Source organism: Triticum dicoccoides, chromosome 7B, assembly GCF_002162155.2.
Source record: "Triticum dicoccoides isolate Atlit2015 ecotype Zavitan chromosome 7B, WEW_v2.0, whole genome shotgun sequence".
Lineage (NCBI taxonomy): Eukaryota > Viridiplantae > Streptophyta > Magnoliopsida > Poales > Poaceae > Triticum > Triticum dicoccoides.
The window spans coordinates 709022799-709041329 of record NC_041393.1 but is presented as its reverse complement, the minus strand read 5'-3'; the positions used below and the strand labels follow the sequence as shown (position 1 = coordinate 709041329).

General features: G+C 46.2%; 1 pseudogene; it reads right to left on the bottom strand.

Moving 5' to 3' along the window:
- The window catches only part of LOC119339477, a 100111-nt pseudogene extending 82442 nt beyond the window's left edge, over nt 1-17669 (bottom strand).
- Between the last annotated feature and the right edge of the window lie 862 nt (nt 17670-18531).

Here is an 18531-nt window from a genome sequence, read left to right as displayed (position 1 = left end):
GCAATGCTCACTGTTCATCCAATCGATTGGTTTCAGTTAGCAGCAATAGCGAAGGAATCGCTCCATCGGGTTCTGTCGTGGATTTGTCACGGCAGGTGTCCTAGCGAAAGGACTTAGTCGTGGAGCCATCGCTGCGCGTTTACTTGAAGGGGTTAAAGCGGACACAAAGACACGAGGGTTTTATACTAGTTCGGCCCCTTCGATGAAGGTAACAGCCTACGTCTAGTTGTGGTGGAATTGATATGATCTCGATGGCTAGGGAGCAAACAAGCTTCGCCTAGGCTCAAGTTGTCGTCGTCTTCCTGAACCGCCACCGGGTCGCCCCCTTATATACACGGGTGGCGCCCGTCGGTTCATAGAGTCCTAACCGGATCATACTCGTACTCCGGTTGCTATCTTTCTATTCCTTACTTACAATACAAGCCATACATGTGGCCGGTTTACGGCTATATGCTCTAACCGTCTACAGGCCTTGGGCCTTCATCTGTTTACACCACTAATGAAGTTAACCCGGCCCAAGTAAGCCGGTTTATACCTAGTGGTAATATCCCCAACATTAGGCCCCAGATTGATTTGAACTGGTTCATGTCAATCCATCACACCATCTTGCGTCTTGGATATCTTCTGTTAATCGGCAAATCTCCATGTCATCACTATTTTTAGTTGCTGTAAACCGGCATGACGTCATCAGTTTTGGTTACCGTAAACCGGCATGACGTCATCTTGAAATTCATAACGCCCTCTTAATGACAGCTCCTGGATTCGCGCGTTTGACCTAGCTCGGCTGCCTTATAAATAAGACCGAAGGGTCATTTCCTTTCTCTTCCCCTTCGTCCCTTCTTCTTCTTCTTCCTCACGTTGCCGACCTTGCAACTCCGCCACCATCGTCGACCTCTGCCTCGTCTCGGGCCGCTGCATCAACCTGAACGTACCAGAGTGTTGCGGCGTCTTTCCGCATCTTCTCCGTTCCCGGCAAGTCCTCTCTTCTTCTTAACCTAGATCTGTTCTTAGGGTTCCATGTTCTTGCTATATTCATTGCGCGTTCATGGCTGTTCTCTGTCCTTGAATGCATCTGTGAACTGTTGTTGTGCTTAATAGTGATCCCTTTAGTATCCGCTTGCTATTTCTGATCAAAGCTCATAAATCTCCTGCACATATCTACTCGGTGGTTCACTTCTGTTTCCGCCTTAGTCTTCGAAATATTTCCTGTTTTTATGAGCTTGCTGTAGATCCGCGGCTGTAACATAATTTTGTGAAACTTGTTTCTGCATAACCAGTTATCCATAGTTTCAATTGCTTCTGATGCTTAGGCCAGGCGGGTTAACTTCACCATAGAGAAAAAATTGCTAGACCGGTATATATGTCATTAGTCCCCTGGTTGAACCGCCAGAATCCATCTGATGCTGCATTGTAGAAGGCCGGTTTATGGGTACTACCTCCGGTTTACCGTAATTAGATCAACATCGTTTCATCTGGCATGTTCTTGAACCGGATCACTTATTTCTTGTAGATCTCGTCATGGCCAAACAAGTGTACGAGTGCAACTGGGTTCCCTCCCGTGTCACAGAATCACAGCTGAACGATCTAGTCCTGATTGGCGCTTTGGATAGCAAAAACATGATTCATTGGAGGGTTCCTGGAGATGAATGTCCTCCTACGCCCCAGGAAGGAGAGGTCGTGGTCTTCACAGATCATATGGCCCGGGGCTTCAAACCGCCCGGCTCCAAATTTTATCGGGATGTGTTAGCCAACTTTCAACTCCGTCCACAGGATATCGGCCCCAACTCCGTCACCAATCTTTGTCATTTTCAAGTACTTTCAAAGGCATATCTTCAAGAGGAGCCTTCAGTCGAGTTATTTAGGGATCTCTTTCATCTGAACCGTCGTACTGAATTCACTGACGGCCCTAATACCGAACTGGGCAGTATGGCCATTCAGAAGAGGAAAGAAATCACCTACCCTCACGTCAAACTCCATACGCACCCCAAAGAATGGAACGTAACTTGGTTTTATTGCAAGGATACATCTCCTGCCAATGAAAATCCCTTGCCTGGCTTCCGTCCGGAACGGCTCAGCAACACTCACCCTTTTCCACAAAGGCTAAACGCCAAGGAGAGAATTAAATATGCTCCTCAACTGTCCAAGCTCCGGGCCTTCATGGCCAATGGTTTAACATGAATAGACCTTGCACGCTACTGGATATCATGGAGCATTTTACCTCTAAGCCGGCGCCCAAATTTGATGTGTGAGTATACTGATAGTGTCGATGACCCACTCCGACACACTAAAATCCAGCTTCCTGAGGACGAAGTCACAGAATCTGTGAAAAAGATGTTGAATGAACCGGAGCACCTCTGTGCTCAAACCGGTCTACTTCCTTACTGCACCACCAACAAACCGCCAGCGGTAATATTTTAATTGCTCTATTGTTGAACCGGTTTACTATTTTATACGTTCAATGTTTAATTGCTGCTGATCCAGGGTGATAATCCGTTTTGGAGTAAGAAACTTCCTCAAGATAAAACGGAGAAGGCAGGACGGCCAACCCGGCCCAAGATCAAGGTTATCAAGAAACCAGCTCATAAGAGAAAAACTACCGCTTCATCTGACCCAGCCATTGATGATGATGTGGGTAATCCGGATCTTGAGGTAGAACTTGATCCACTTGGCTTGCTTTTTACACGCCTTATTGATGATAATGCTTGCCAGGAGGACGCTGAAGCCAGCAACGTGGGTTTCGTTGAGGTAACCATTCTCTCTTCTGATTCAGAAATCCTGCCTTTGCCAAAATTTCGCTGGGCAAACCGGAAAATTAAATTTTCTCATCCTCTTGCTTATCTGGATTCCCAATTTCTTATGAAGACCCAGCAACACGAAGCTCACCGCACAACCCGGCACAGTGGCCAGGTAGTTACCTCTGCCGGTTTACCAAACAGTCCGGTTCGAAAACGCCGCTCCGAGGTCTCTGACCTTTTTATTGATTTAAATTGTAAAGCGGGTTCCTTCCGTCAACCTCTTAATCCATCTGACTCCGATTATCAGGTCACTTCTCATTCATCATCTGGTGAATCGTCGGCCACCCAGCTACCACCTTTGAAAACAGTTGCTGGGTAAATTAAACTGAACATATGCTTCCAGTATACTGCGCAACAGTTTACACTTTTCCTTAATTTTTATTTTTCTTTCAGGGCAAAACCGAAGCCAAGCAAGAAGGCCCGCCTGGATAGAGCGGCTGAAGAAAATGTGGCCCCAGAACATGACCAAGCGCCGAATCGTGAAATGTTTACTTCTGAAGATATCCCCAATGATCCTCCTCTGCAAGACGACGTTATCCCTGAAGAAGGTCTTATTAATACTTCAGCGTCTGCTGATCCGCCTGCCAGCTCTGTCCAGATTGAAAAATCCCAAACTCCTGCTGACAAAACGGCCGCACCAAACCAAACCGGCGAGTCAAAATATGATGATGTTGTGATTACCGGTGTAGGCCGTTCTGAACCCGGGAATCCTGCCACCCTTACCAGGCATACCATCAAAGAGGATTCTTCCCCTTTGAACAAAGGAAAATGGGATGTTGAATTAGAAACATACGCCGCTCTGAATGCTCAAGATCTTCACTCTGGCTATTTAAACCGGCTTTACACTAGCCGTGACTATGAAGCTGGTCTGGTCAAAATGATGAGGGATAAATTTGAGGTAAATTCCATCTTTCTTTTCTGCCATTGCATTCATCCCAGTAGCCCCCAAGGGCCGGTTTGTGACTTTGGTCAAACCGGGACTTAATCCTGAATATAGTTTGTGAAATCCGTCGGCATAACCCTCGAAGGCCGGTTTAGCATAAACAAACCGGGGATAAAAAATAAAAAGCTGTCCTTAGAACATGACTTGATCAAATAGCCATTAGCCCCCAAGTGCCAAGTTGAATACTTGTATTGAGCTTGGGACTTTGTAATCGAACAATGTACAAAAAATTGAAGGTACATTAGCCCCAAGTATCAGGCATATAACTTTGTTATGTGGTTGATACTTCAATTTCTTGGCTCGCCTGTGTAAAGCTTGAAAACGCCATCTGTATGCAGGCTGAGATTAAAATCAAGGAAGACCAGATTGCCGATTTACAGGAGGCCCTGAAGACCCAGCAAGCTGAAACAGATAAGGCCAAGCAAGAATTAACCAGCGCTTTGAGCATTGCTGAACGGCTGAAAGAAAATTTTAAGAAAGAGCGGTCTGACTGGGCCACTGAGAAGGCCAGTTTAACCAAAAGAGCAAAAAATGCCGAAGCGGACCTTAAACCGGTGGTGGATGAACTGACGGCCGTACAGCGGCAAATACACTCCATGACTGCTGCAATCTTTGGTAAGCTCCTTGTAACTTCTGTGATGAATTTGAATCTGCTGTATCGTAAGTCCGGTTTGAGACCATTCCAATCTTGTTGTAGGCACACGTATTGGGCACTTAGGAAATGATGTGCGGAAGAAATTGAAAGCTGCCTACACCTTGGTAGAACAACTGTATACCGGAGCCCAACGGATCATCACCACAGCATCTCACAACAACCCGGCGCCCTCTTTAATCCAGGACACTCTTAGCAAGCTGTCAATGCTTCCAGCCCGGATGGAGGAGCTGAAAAAATCCGCTGCCCGAACCGGAGCCATCAACGTCTTAATCCGGGCAAAGGCATGGGTGCCCGACTTTGATCCTGTGGAAGCAGCTCAAGGCTATCCCAGTCTGAAAGAAGATGGCTCTGAGTTCAACGAAGAAGATTTAAGGGCCATAAACCGTGCAGTGCGCCCTCTGGCTTGCCAGCTAGCTGAAGAGGCAGATTTGACACATTATCAAGCGCAATATAATAATCAAAACAAGCGAGTGCCTGCCCCAACTGTTGAAGCGGAGAATCTGATTCCTCCAATCCGTAAGCACACTTACGCCCCTGATATTGAACCGTCTTCCCTGATCCATGAAGAGGCTGTTTTCCAAGCTTTAGTGGGAATCGACTGGACCACTGTTGATTTCTAGCCAATGGGTAGAGACGAGGAAGCTGAAGCGGCGGAGGATGAGGAGCAGGCTTGAACCGGAAGCCGGTTTGAAGAGCTATTTGCAACATCCTTCCACAAAAACAATAATTTTGTCCGGGCACCATGCTGCCTTGTAATAGGATAATTAAAACTTATGCCTGGAATATGCCTTCGTGCATAAGTACTGAGGCTTTTGCTTGAAAAACTTTAACTCATATTTCCTGCAATCAGAAAAATTTGAACATGTTTGGGTATAAGGCTGGCTTTATCCAAGCCTGAAGCGGTGGTTTTTATAAACCATTACTGTCAAAAAGGGAGAAAGTAGCCCCCGTACAAACTGTACTGACTTAATACGAGCCCCCTGGTTACTCCATGATGTAAACAGGGAAAAGGTAAACCGGGCAGAATCCTCCGGATTAGAAGGGGGATCAAAAGTCATTGGCTGACCCGGAAAAAATATACTTGTTGACATAAAGAAATCCAACAAAAACAAAAAACGATCAAACCATGAAAACAATCGTGGAAGCAAAAGTAAGAATAAAAACCATTTGCAAAAATATGCTATACTGAGCTGTTCAGATGGCATTACCATGGTCGGACAGGATCAAGGCCCCCAATAGGAGTGACAATGATTCAGGTCAGCCAGGTCCCCAAATGACTCGTGGCATATATGCCAGATCAAGAGGCGTAGCAATGGCTCGGGCCCGACCATGCTCCCAAATGATTTTGTGGCCTTAGGCCGACCAAGAGGCGTGACTGGTTCAAACTTGACCAAGTCCCCAAATGATCTGGTGGCTGTCGCCTATCAAAGGGTGTTCGTTGGTTCGGACACGACCAAGGCCCCCAGTGATATATAAAAACAAATATCAAGGGGTAAACCGGAGGCCGCTTTAAACAGAACCACTCCGTGTAACCTCGCATGATGAGACAGACAGAGACCCCGCTTCAGCTGAGGCTCCGGTTTGAGATATCAAAGATAATATATACATTGTCATAATATGTACATAGATAAAGCCAATGGCTTAAGTATAGTAAGGCCGAAGATGAGCTATATTCCATGGTCTGCCGGTCTCCTCTTCTGATGTACGTGAGTCTTGATGCTCTCGAATATCAATCAGATAATACGACCCATTGTGCAGATTCTTGCTGACTACGAAAGGTCCCTCCCAAGGTGGGGACAACTTGTGCATATCCGTTTGATCTTGGATGAATCGAAGCACCAAATCTCCTTCTTGAAAAGTTCTGGTTCTAACCCGGCGACTGTGATAGCGACGAAGATCTTGCTGGTAAATTGCCAAACGGGCAGCCGCTATATCACGCTCCTCGTCCAATAGGTCCAAAGCATCTTGTCGTGCTGTCTCATTGTCTGCCTCAACATAAGCTGCCACACGAGGCGAATCGTGCCGGATGTCACTAGGGACAACTGCCTCTGCTCCATAGACCATGAAAAATGGCGTGTATCCTGTGGAACGGTTTGGCGTAGTATTGATACTCCATAATACAGATGGTAGCTCTTCAACCCAACATCCTGGTGTTCTTTGCAATGGGACCAAAAGCCGGGGTTTGATGCCTCGCAAGATTTCCTGATTAGCTCGTTCTGCCTGTCCATTAGACTGGGGGTGTGCCACTGACGACACATTAAGTCGGATGTGCTCTCGTTCACAGAACTCCTTCATAGCGCCCTTGGATAAATTCGTACCATTATCAGTAATGATACTGTGTGGAAAACCAAACCGGAAAATCACCTTCTTGATGAACTGTACCGCTGTTGCTGCATCACACTTGCTGACAGGCTCCGCTTCAACCCACTTGGTAAATTTATCAACTGCCACCAAAAGGTGAGTTTTCTTATCCTTGGACCTTTTAAAAGGTCCAACCATGTCTAGCCCCCACGTTGCAAACGGCCATGTTATTGGGATCATCCTCAATTCCTGAGCCGGCACATGAGCACGCCTTGAAAATTTCTGACATCCATCACACCGTTTAACCAAGTCCTCCGCATCAGCATGTGCTGTCAACCAGTAGAACCCGTGACGAAATGCCTTTGCAACCAGAGACTTTGAACCGGCGTGGTGCCCACAATCCCCTTCATGGATTCCTCTTAAGATTTCACAGGCTTCCTCAGGAGAAACACAACGTTGAAACGCCCCTGATACACTGCAATGATGTAATTCACCATTGACAATCGTCATAGACTTGGATCGCCGGACTATCTGCCTGGCCAGAATCTCATCCTCTGGCAACTCCCCCCTTGTCATGTACGCAAGATAAGGGACTGTCCAATCCGGAATAACACGCAGGGCTGCCACCAATTGGGACTCCGGATCAGGAATAGCCAAATCCGCTTCACCTGGGAGCTTGACTGACGGATTGTGCAACACATCCAAAAAGACGTTAGGCGGAACCGGTTTACGCTGAGAGCCCAACCGGCTTAAAGCATCCGCCGCTTCATTCTTCCGACGGTCCACATGATCCACTTGATAACCCTTGAAACAACCTGCAATATTATCCACTTCCCGACGATATGCAGCCATGAGCAGGTCTTTAGAGTCCCAAGTGCCAGACACCTGTTGAGCCACTAGGTCCGAGTCACCAAAACACTTAACCCGGCTTAAATTCATCTCTTTAGCCATCCGCAGACCATGGAGCAAGGCTTCATACTCAGTTGCATTATTAGTACAAGGGAACATTAAGCGGAGAACATAACAAAACTTATCACCTCGCGGGGAAGTTAATACGACTCCAGCCCCCGAGCCTTCCAATTGCCTGGATCCGTCAAAATGAATAGTCCAATATGTGTGATCCGGCTTCTCCTCTGGTGCTTGTAATTCCGTCCAATCATTGATGAAATCAACAAGTGCTTGAGACTTCACGGCCGTCCGAGGCACGTACTTCAGTCCGTGCGGCCCCAACTCTATAGCCCATTTGGCAATCCGGCCAGTCGCCTCCCGATTCTGTGTAATATCACCCAAGGGAGCTGAACTGACCACTGTGATGGGGTGCCCTTGAAAATACTGCTTCAACTTCCGACTGGCCATAAAAACACCATAGACCAGCTTCTGCCAATGCGGATACCTTTGCTTAGATTCAATCAACACCTCATTGATATAATAAACCGGCCGCTGAACCGGATATTCCTTGCCCGCCTCTTTGCGCTCCACCACAATGGCCACGCTAACTGCCCGAGCATTAGCCGCTACGTATAATAATAGTGGCTCCTTGTCGACCGGAGCTGCAAGAACAGGCGGATTGGCTAACTGCCGCTTCAGGTCCTCAAATGCCTCGTCAGCAGCTGGACTCCAGACGAAATTGTCTGTCTTCCTCAGCATTTGGTACAAAGGGATAGCCTTCTCCCCGAGGCGGCTGATCAACCGGCTCAGCGCAGCGATTCGGCCCGCCAAACGCTGGACATCGTTGATACACTCCGGTTTAGCCAGAGATGTAATAGCCGTAATCTTCTCCGGATTAGCCTCAATTCCTCTGTTAGACACCAAGAAACCCAGTAACTTGCCTGCCGGAACACCAAAAACACACTTGGCCGGATTAAGCATCATCCTGTAAGCTCGCAAGTTGTCAAAGGTCTCCTTCAAATCATCCACCAGTGTCTCCTTCTGCCTTGATTTTACTACAATATCATCCACATATGCGTGCACATTGCGGCCGATCTGCTCATGCAGGCAATTCTGTACACACCGTTGATAGGTGGCTTGGGCACTCTTGAGCCCGAAGGGCATAGATACATAGCAGAAGGCTCCAAAGGGAGTGATGAATGCTGTTTTCTCCTGGTCCTTAACCGCCATCTTGATCTGATGATATCCAGAGTATGCAACCAAAAAACTCAAACGCTCACAACCCGCCGTGGCATCAATGATCTGATCAATACGGGGGAGGGCAAAAGGGTCTGCCGGACAGGCCTTGTTAAGATCTTGTAATCCACACACATACGCCAAGTGCCGTTTTTCTTAAGAACCAGCACCGGATTAGCAAGCCACTCTGGATGGAACACCTCAATAATAAACCCAGCTGCTAAAAGCCTGGCCACTTCCTCTCCAATGGCCTTGCGTCTTTCTTCGTTAAACCGGCGAAGGAACTGTTTCACCGGTTTATACTTAGGATCCACATTAAGAGTGTGCTCAGCGAGTTCCCTCGGTACACCTGGCATGTCAGACGGCTTCCATGCAAAAATGTCCCGATTCTCACGGAGGAACTCGATGAGCGCGCTTTCCTATTTGGGATCTAGGTTGGCACTGATAGTGAACTGCTTGGACGAATCGCCGGGCACGAAGTCAACAAGCTTGGTCTCAGCTGCCGATTTGAACTTCAGATCTGAATCATGCTCTGTAGTTGGCTTCTTTAAAGGGGTCATATCCGCCGGATCAACATTGTCCTTATAATACTTCAACTCCTCCGTGGCACAGACTGACTCCGCATAAGCCGCATCACCTTCCTCACATTCTAAAGCGACCCTACGGCTCCCATGAACCGTTATGGTCCCCTTGTAACCCGGCATCTTGAGCTGCAAGTAGATATAACAAGGCCGCGCCATGAACTTGGCGTAAGTCGGCCGGCCAAACAAGGCGTGATACGGGCTCCGGATCTTCACCACCTCAAATGTTAGTTTTTCCGACCGGGAGTCGTGCTCGTCCCCAAAAACCACATCTAGGGCTATCTTACCAACAGGATATGCAGATTTGCCTGGCACAACACCATGGAATACCGTATTCGACGGTCTGAGATCCTTGTCTGTTAGTCCCATGCGCCGGAATGTCTCATAGTATAGTATGTTAATACTGCTTCCTCCATCCATGAGTACCTTGGTGAATTTATAACCCCCCACCTGAGGGTCTACCACTAATGCTAGCTGGCCCGGGTTATCAACCCGGAGCGGGTGATCCTCTCTGCTCCACACGATAGGCTGCTCCGACCAGCGCAAGTAACGTGGTAAGGCCGGTTCAACAGAATTCACCGCTCGCTTGTGGAGTTTTCGGTCGCGCTTATCCAAACTAGTTGTGAAAACATGATATTGCCCATTGTTCAACTGTTTTGGCTGGCTCTGATAACCCGACTGCTGCTGCTGCTGCTGGCTGTTCTGATTATTCTGGTGATTGTGACCGCCCTGATTGCGACCTGAACCGGAAGCTCCATCGTGATCCGGCCCGTGGAAACCGGATCCTGAACCGCCACCTGATCCGTGATCATACCGGAAAGCACTAGAGTTTTTGAACTCCTGCATCATATAACAATCTTTCCAAAGATGGTTAGCCGGCGCCTCCTTCGTCCCGTGCTTCGGGCAAGGCTGATTCAACAAATAGTTCAAACGGCCTGCGTTAGGATTGGGAGCCCCGTTACGATTTGCCGCTTTACCTCTGCACCGCTGCCCCCTGTCCTGTGCGTTAGTGTTGGCCACAAAGTCCACGCTGTCGTCCGCTTTGCACTTGCCTCCGTTTCCATGACCCGCTAGTTTGTTCTGCTCCTGTTTGGAGTTGCTATTCTTCTTTCCCTTCCCTGCTTCATCATCATTAAGCTCGGGATCCTTGGTACTGTCCGAATCGGCATACTTCACTAAAGCAGCCATGAGGGTTCCCATGTCATTACAGAACCGCTTCATGCGTCCCAATTTCAATTTTAGAGGCTCAAACCGGCAGTTGCCTTCCAGAGTTAAGACCGCAGAGTCAGCATTAATCCTATCAGATGAGTGCAAAATTTCCGAAACGCGGCGCACCCAATGGGTCGTTGACTCTCCTTCTTCCTGGACACAAGCCGCCAGGTCTACTATGGACTTGGGCTGCTTACATGTATCCTTGAAATTCTGTATAAACCGGGCCCGCAACTGGGCCCATGAGCTGATAGAATTGGGTGGTAGGCTCTTTAACCAAGTACGAGCCGTGCCCTCAAGCATCATGGTGAAATATTTTGCACATGCGGCCTCATCCACGTCCAGCATTTCCATGGCCATCTCATAACTCTCTATCCACGCTTCAGGGGGTAAATCAGCGGTATAATTCGGCACCTTGCGTGGACCCTTGAAATCTTTGGGCAGGCGCACATTACGTAAAGCAGGGACCAAGCAAGGCACTCCCAGAGCGGATGTGATTCCTGGTCCAGCAAAGGTGGAAGAACGAACCGGTGTAAGTTGGCCCGCATTATCCTGTGCTGCTAACTCGGCCACCCTTTGTGCCCGAGCCCGGTTCACCGCATCGACAACACCACCTGCCGGGTCACCACCACGGGCCGCTTCACGGCCTTGCGCATTGCTCGATATGGCCGGTTCATCTATGCGCCTGCTATAGCTCCGGCTCGGATGGGGCGTAGAATGAATCCGATCACGGCTGTATGAGTATGCCTCCTGCTGAATCAGCGCGGTCCGGAGAAGCTCCTTAACCCGGCGCGTCTCTACTGCTTGCGGAGAATCCCCTTCGACTGGGATGGCCTCTAACCGTGCTGCGGCCGCAACAAGGTTATCCATAGGATTCGAATAATGACCCGGGGGTGTCTGGACCAGCGGAGGAACCACAATATTTTGGTGAGGGGGTTCCATCAGGCGAGGTTGGACCGTCGCTCCTGGCCCTGGCGCCTCAATCCGGTTTGTCTCCTGGTACCGCGGTGGATTACTGGGTCCCGCTCCTGGAGTGTGAAAAAGATTTCGAGGGTCAAACCCTAACGGCAGGCGTGATCTGTGCTTCCGCTTCAAAACCTCCTGTGATGCATTCTGGTCAAGCATGAGTTTATAGGCTTGTGCGTCCAAAGCGGCCCGCTCTGCAGCCATCCGGTCTTTTTCCGCTGCCAGATCCGCTTTGGCTTGCACGATCTGCTCTCTCACCTTCGCAATTTCTGCGTTATGAGCTTCTTGATCTGCCGGATCATCCTCTGCCATAAGCGCGGCTAGTGCGTCAAACAGATCAGACAGAACTTGAACCGGCGGGCGCACAAGGCCACCTGCCCCCACTGTCGCTGCCGCTGCGGATCCGGAGAGCATGGCTGCGGCAGTCGAAGAATAATTCGCCGCCTGGGTGCCAGCCATGAATATTCCAACCCGGTTGATCTGGCCTGGGGGGTCCGGAATACTGTCGCCATCGGAACAACCCCTCACCTGATCGTCTTGCATCCGGTATAGCGACTCGGTCTCTCCGGTCGAAGACTCGTCACCGGAATAGACGACGGTCTCGCTACCGTGCTCTGATTCATCCTCACGCTCTCCTCCGTAGATGACTCCAACGAAGGCACGCTTCACGGCCGGTTTAACCTGGGTAGATCTCGCACGCTGAGCCGTCTCGATGGGGTCGGTGTAGATGTCCGGCTCAGGCCCAGGCTCACCGATCTTGCCGATGAAGACGTGTATGCTGCCAAAGGGGACCCGGTACCCATACTCGATCGAATCGGCCTCGGGACCCCATCCTGCATCATCGATGTAGATCCTGCCCCGACGACTCTTGGTCATCCGGCCCACAACATAGCCTTCGAGTCCCTTGAGCTTGCCCTCCAAGATCGTCAAACTATCGTGCGATAGCCCCACGGTGGGCGCTAACTGTCGTGGATTTGTCACGGCAGGTGTCCTAGCGAAAGGACTTAGTCGTGGAGCCATCGCTACGCGTTTACTTGAAGGGGTTAAAGCGGACACAAAGACACAAGGGTTTTATACTAGTTCGGCCCCTTCGATGAAGGTAACAGCCTACGTCTAGTTGTGGTGGAATTGATATGATCTCGATGGCTAGGGAGCAAACAAGCTTCGCCTAGGCTCAAGTTGTCGTCGTCTCCCTGAACCGCCACCGGGTCGCCCCCTTATATACACGGGTGGCGCCCGTCGGTTCATAGAGTCCTAACCGGATCATACTCGTACTCCGGTTGCTATCTTTCTATTCCTTACTTACAATACAAGCCATACATGCGGCCGGTTTACGACTATATGCTCTAACCGTCTACAGGCCTTGGGCCTTCATCTGTTTACACCACTAATGAAGTTAACCCGGCCCAAGTAAGCCGGTTTATACCTAGTGGTAATATCCCCAACAGGTTCAGTTAACAGCCATCGATCGATCGCTCGGGTTCAGTAACACGTAGCCTGCAGTGCAATCGCTCAGGTTCAGTTAGAGCCCAACGCCTCGCTCGGGTTCAGTTAGAGCCAACGCCTCGCACACACACGCGTACTGTATGAGAGAAACGCGCATCGCTCGGCCCCCGACCTCCCACCGTAACCGGCAACTCCCCGAAATTTTCCTCCCCCTCGCTTCTACCACGGTTTTTTCTGTCATGGTAGGCCCAAAGAATGTCATTCAGCTGCGTCTCCGGCCCGCCCAGGACGAAAAGCCCATTTTCTGTCATGATTTTTTGTCATAGAAGTAGGAGCCCACCACATCTATGATGATACCGGGTTTTGTCACAATTATCGTCATAGAAGTGTCATATGTATGATAGGAAAAAAATTCGTTCGGCCCAAAATGTCACGGATGTGTCTTTTTTTTGTAGTGAAAGCATAACACTCATGATCTTTAATTTTAATCTTTATAGTAGGTTCCCACTCATCATTAAGTTTTCTAGGTATAGAAACTTCCAAATTAAGTTTTTCATCATAAGATTGCATCAAGGCATCAACAATATGTTTGGTAAAAGCTTTATTTTGACTATAAGCATGAGGAGAATTCAACACGGATTGCAACAAGGAAATACAATCTACTAAATAACAATTATCATAATTAAATTCCTTGAAATTCAAGATAGTGGGTTCAATGCTATTTAAAGTCTTGACCTCTCCAATCCCACTTTTACCAAATTTAGCATCAAGATCTAAAAACTCCAAATCATTGGGACGCCTTTTAACTAAAGTTGACTCATCTCCAGTCCCATCATTATTAAGATTCATATTGCAAAACAAAGATTTAATAGGGGACACATCAATAACTTTTAGATCTTCATCATTACTTTCATGGAAACTAGAAGAACATGCTTTTCCAAAGCAATCTTTCTTAGCAAGCAAGCTAGCGGTTCTTTCTTTGCACTCATCAATGGAAATTCTCATAGCCTTGAGAGACTCATTAATATCATGCTTAGGAGGAGTAGATCTAAGTTTCAAAGAATCAACATCAAACGAAAGTCTATCAACATTCCTAGCCAAATCATCAACTTTAAGCAATTTTTCTTCAAGCAAGGTACTAAAATTCTTTGGAGAGATCATAAATTCTTTAACACTATTTTCAAAATCAAAGGGAATCTTATTAAAATTACCATAAGCATTATTGTAGGAATTTCCATAATTATTAGAGGAATTACTAGGGAACGGTCTAGGATTAAAGTTTCCTCTATAAGCATTGTTACCAAAATTATTCGTACCAACAAAATTCACACCCATATATTCATTATTATTCTCAATCAAAGTAAACAAAGGCATATCATTGGGATCAATAGAAGCACTCTTAGTAGCAAACAATTTCATAAGTTCATCCATCTTTCCACTCAAAACATTAATTTCTTCTATAGCATGCACTTTTTCACTAGTAGATCTTTCGGTGTGCCATTGAGAATAATTAGCCATAATATTATCAAGGAGTTTGTAACTTCTCCTAAGGTGATTTCCATAAACGTGCCTCCCGCGGCCGAATCTAAAGGATTTCTAGAAGCAAAATTCAATCCAACATAAAAAATTGTAATCCACAAATTCAAACCATAAGTAGGGCAATTGTGAATCATCAATTTCATTATTCCCCAAGATTGGGCAACATGCTCATGATCAAGTTATTTAAAATTCATAATATCATTCCTAAGGAGATGGCCTTAGTGGGAGGAAAATACTTAGAGATAAAAGCATCTTTTCACCTATTCCACGAATCAATACTATTCTTAGGCAAAGACGAAAATAACTTCAATTTAACAATATCATTATCCGTATCTTTCTTCTTTTGCATCTCACACAAATCAACAAAGTTGTTTAGATGGGTAGCGACATCTTCATTAGGAAGGCCGGAGAATTGATCTTTCATAACGAGATTCAGCAAAGCAACATTGGTTTTACAAGACTCAACATCATTTAGAGGAGCAATCGGAGTATTAAGGAAATCATTATTATTGGTATTGGAAAAGTCACACAACTTGGTATTATCTTGCGCCATCGCGACAAGTAATCCAACACACAAGCAAACAAAAAGGAAAGCAAAAGAGAGAGGAGATTGGGAAAGAGAGGGCGAATAAAACGGCAAGGGTGATGTGGGGGGGGGGAGGAAAATGAGAGGCAAATGGCAAATAATGTAATGCGAGGGAGATGAGTTTGTGATGGGTACTTGGTATGTCTTGACTTGAGCGAAGACCTCCCCGACAACGGCGCCAGAAATCCTTCTTGCTACATCTTGAGCTTGAGTTGGTTTTCCTTGAAGAGGAAAGGGTGATGTAGCAATAGTAGCGTAAGTATTTCCCTCGGTTTTTGAGAACCAAGGTATCAGTCCAGTAGGAGGCTCCTCAAAAGTCCCACGCACCTACACAAACAAACAAGAACTCGCAACCAACGCAATAAAGGGGTTGTCAATCCCTTCACGGCCACTTGCGAAAGTGAGATCTGATAGAGATAATATGATAAGATAAATATTTTTGGTATTTTTATGATATAGATTGGAAAAGTAAAGATGCAAATAAAAGTAGATTGAAAGCTTATATGATAAGAGATAGACCCGGGGGCCATAGGTTTCACTAGTGGCTTCTCACAAGATAGCATAAGTATTACGGTGGGTGAACAAATTACTGTCGAGCAATTGATAGAAAAGCGAATAATTATGAGATTATCTAGGCATGATCATGTATATAGGCATCACGTCCGTGACAAGTAGACCGAAACGATTCTGCATCTACTACTATTACTCCACACATCGACTGCTATCCAGCATGCATCTAAAGTATTAAGTTCATAAAGAACAGAGTAACGCATTAAGAAAGATGACATGATGTAGATGGATAAACTCATGCAATATGGTATAAACCCCATCTTTTTATCCTCGATGGCAACAATACAATACGTGCTGTCACTAGGAAAGGACACCGCAAGATTGAACCCAAGGCTAAGCACTTCTCCCATTGCAAGAAAGATCAATCTAGTAGGCCAAACCAAACTGATAATTCGAAGAGAGTTGCAAAGATAACTTAATCACACATAAAAGAATTCAGAGGAGATTCAAATATTTCTCATAGCTAAACTTGATCATAAACCCACAATTCATCGGATCTCAACAAACACACTGCAAAAAGAGTTACATCGAATAGATTTCCAAGAAGATCGAGGAGAACTTTGTATTGAGATTCAAAGAGAGAGAAGAAACCATCTAGCTAATATCTATGGACCCGAAGGTCTATGGTAAACTACTCACAACTCATCGGAAGGGCTATGGTGTTGATGTAAAAGCCCTCCGTGATTGATTCCCCCTCCGACGGAGTGCCGGCGAAGGCTCAAGATGGGATCTCGCGGATGCAAAAGGTTACGGCGGTGGAAATAGTTATTCGTGGTCGCTTCTGATGTTCTCGGGGTACGTGGATACATATAGGAGGAAGAAGTAGGTCGGTGGACGCTCGAGGGGCCCACGAGGGTGGGGGGCGCGCCCAGCCCTAGGGGGCGCGCCGGGCACCCTCGTGGCCGCCTCGCTTGTTTCTTGACTTCCACTCCAAGTCCTCCGGATCATGTTTGTTCCAAAAAGATCGTTCCCGAAGGTTTCATTCCTTTTGGACTCCGTTTAATATTTCTTTTCTTCGAAACACTGAAATAGGCAAAAAAACAATAATTCAGGCTGGGCCTCTGGTTAGTAGGTTAGTCCCAGAAAATGATATAAAAGTGTAAAGTAAAGCCCATAAACATCCAAAATGGATAATATAATAGCATGGAACAATAAAAAATTATAGATACGTTGGAGACGTATCAGGCGTGCATTGTATTAGATAAGCCTCACATTTTTTGGGACACAGTTAATTAAAATTACACACATCTTCATGATTGGTGCATTACTAGAGCTTTGACTGATATGTTCCCCAGAAAATAAACTCTTACACTTATATATGAAAAAATGTTAGACTACAAACAATAGCAACACAAACATATAAAGTAAGCATAAAGGTAAAAACTAAACCTGTAGATGACTCGCGATACTCTCTAGTGAGGTAATCCACATTCATCAGCTCTAGTAACTTTCTTGGAGCAGCCTCTACATGTAATAAAAATATATTAATGAATGAGTAACCACAAGCACAAAATTTGATTCTTACTATCAAGGCCGATCTGGTTGATAGCTTCCAGAAACTTGTTATGCAGCTCAATTGTCCATTCCACACTCGGCTTCTTCTTAGTTGTGGATACGTGTGTGCTCTCTTTGCTCTTGTTAGAATCATCTCCATCATTGATCTTTTTCCCTAAGTCCCTATTCTTGGCAGCAGTCCCTGGTACGTGTGTGCTCTCTTTGCTCTTGTTAGAATCATCTCCATCATTGATCTTTTTACCTAAGTCCCTACTCTTGGCAGCAGTCCCTGGTGAACTCTCTGAACATCATTGTCATCGCCACTGATGTGACTTATTGCTTCGGGATTTCTCCACCTTTGAACATGCTGCCATATGTTTTTGAGCTCGTTGGTACGCATTGGCTTCACCAAATAGTGGGATGCCCCATGATTTATCCCCTTCATCACGACCTACTTGTCGTAATCCACTTATAGCATGGCACGCCATTTGACCAATGACTTAAGTTTAGAATTCAAAATTTCAAAAATTCTATGAACTAAACATATTTTTTGTCAAAGTGCTTACATACAAAAAAGCAATTCGATGTTAAGTTTGATAAATTTGGCGCTTCAATGCAAACTAAATGGGACAAATATCACACAACTATTATATACTTAAGACAAAAGGCAAACAAGCCATCACTTTTATCCACACAGATTAAATTATCTCTATCATCAATTTTTTAATATAAATGGCTGAGATTTAAAGATTTAACGTTACATACAAATATTGTGTGTAGGCATACATTGTGTTGCACGTGCCAAGTCTATCACGTACAAGCATCTATGACGGGAAAGTGCCATCACAATTGCGTACAATAAGTCCATCATTGACACTTAAAAAAATAGACTAAACCCCCTCACACGAAAAAAGTAAGCCAAGCTGGAAATCTACCAAACTAAACTCACGTACGCACATTTTAAGAAGTGCATGGTTTGACGGTCTTTCAAGAGTTGTAGTTGCATTGGAGTGTTCCACGGGAACGGTTTTTTTTTTTTTTTGAGTAACTAGCGCCGATTAGGCAACTCGGCGTCTGTACGCTCCTGCGTTGGGCCGGTTTCTAAGCTGGCCCATTCCACTACACGCAGCACATCGAAAAATTCTTTAGTAGCGCTATAAAATTTTATCTTGAGGATTTGATCCCCCGACCTCCACCTCCAGTGCGTGTTGCGTAACCACTAGACCAAACAGGAATTAGCAAATTCATTAGGGCGCAACCTCTATAAGAAGTAAGTATAGCCATGCTATTTAGTGCATATATTATTAGAAAAACCTGATTTT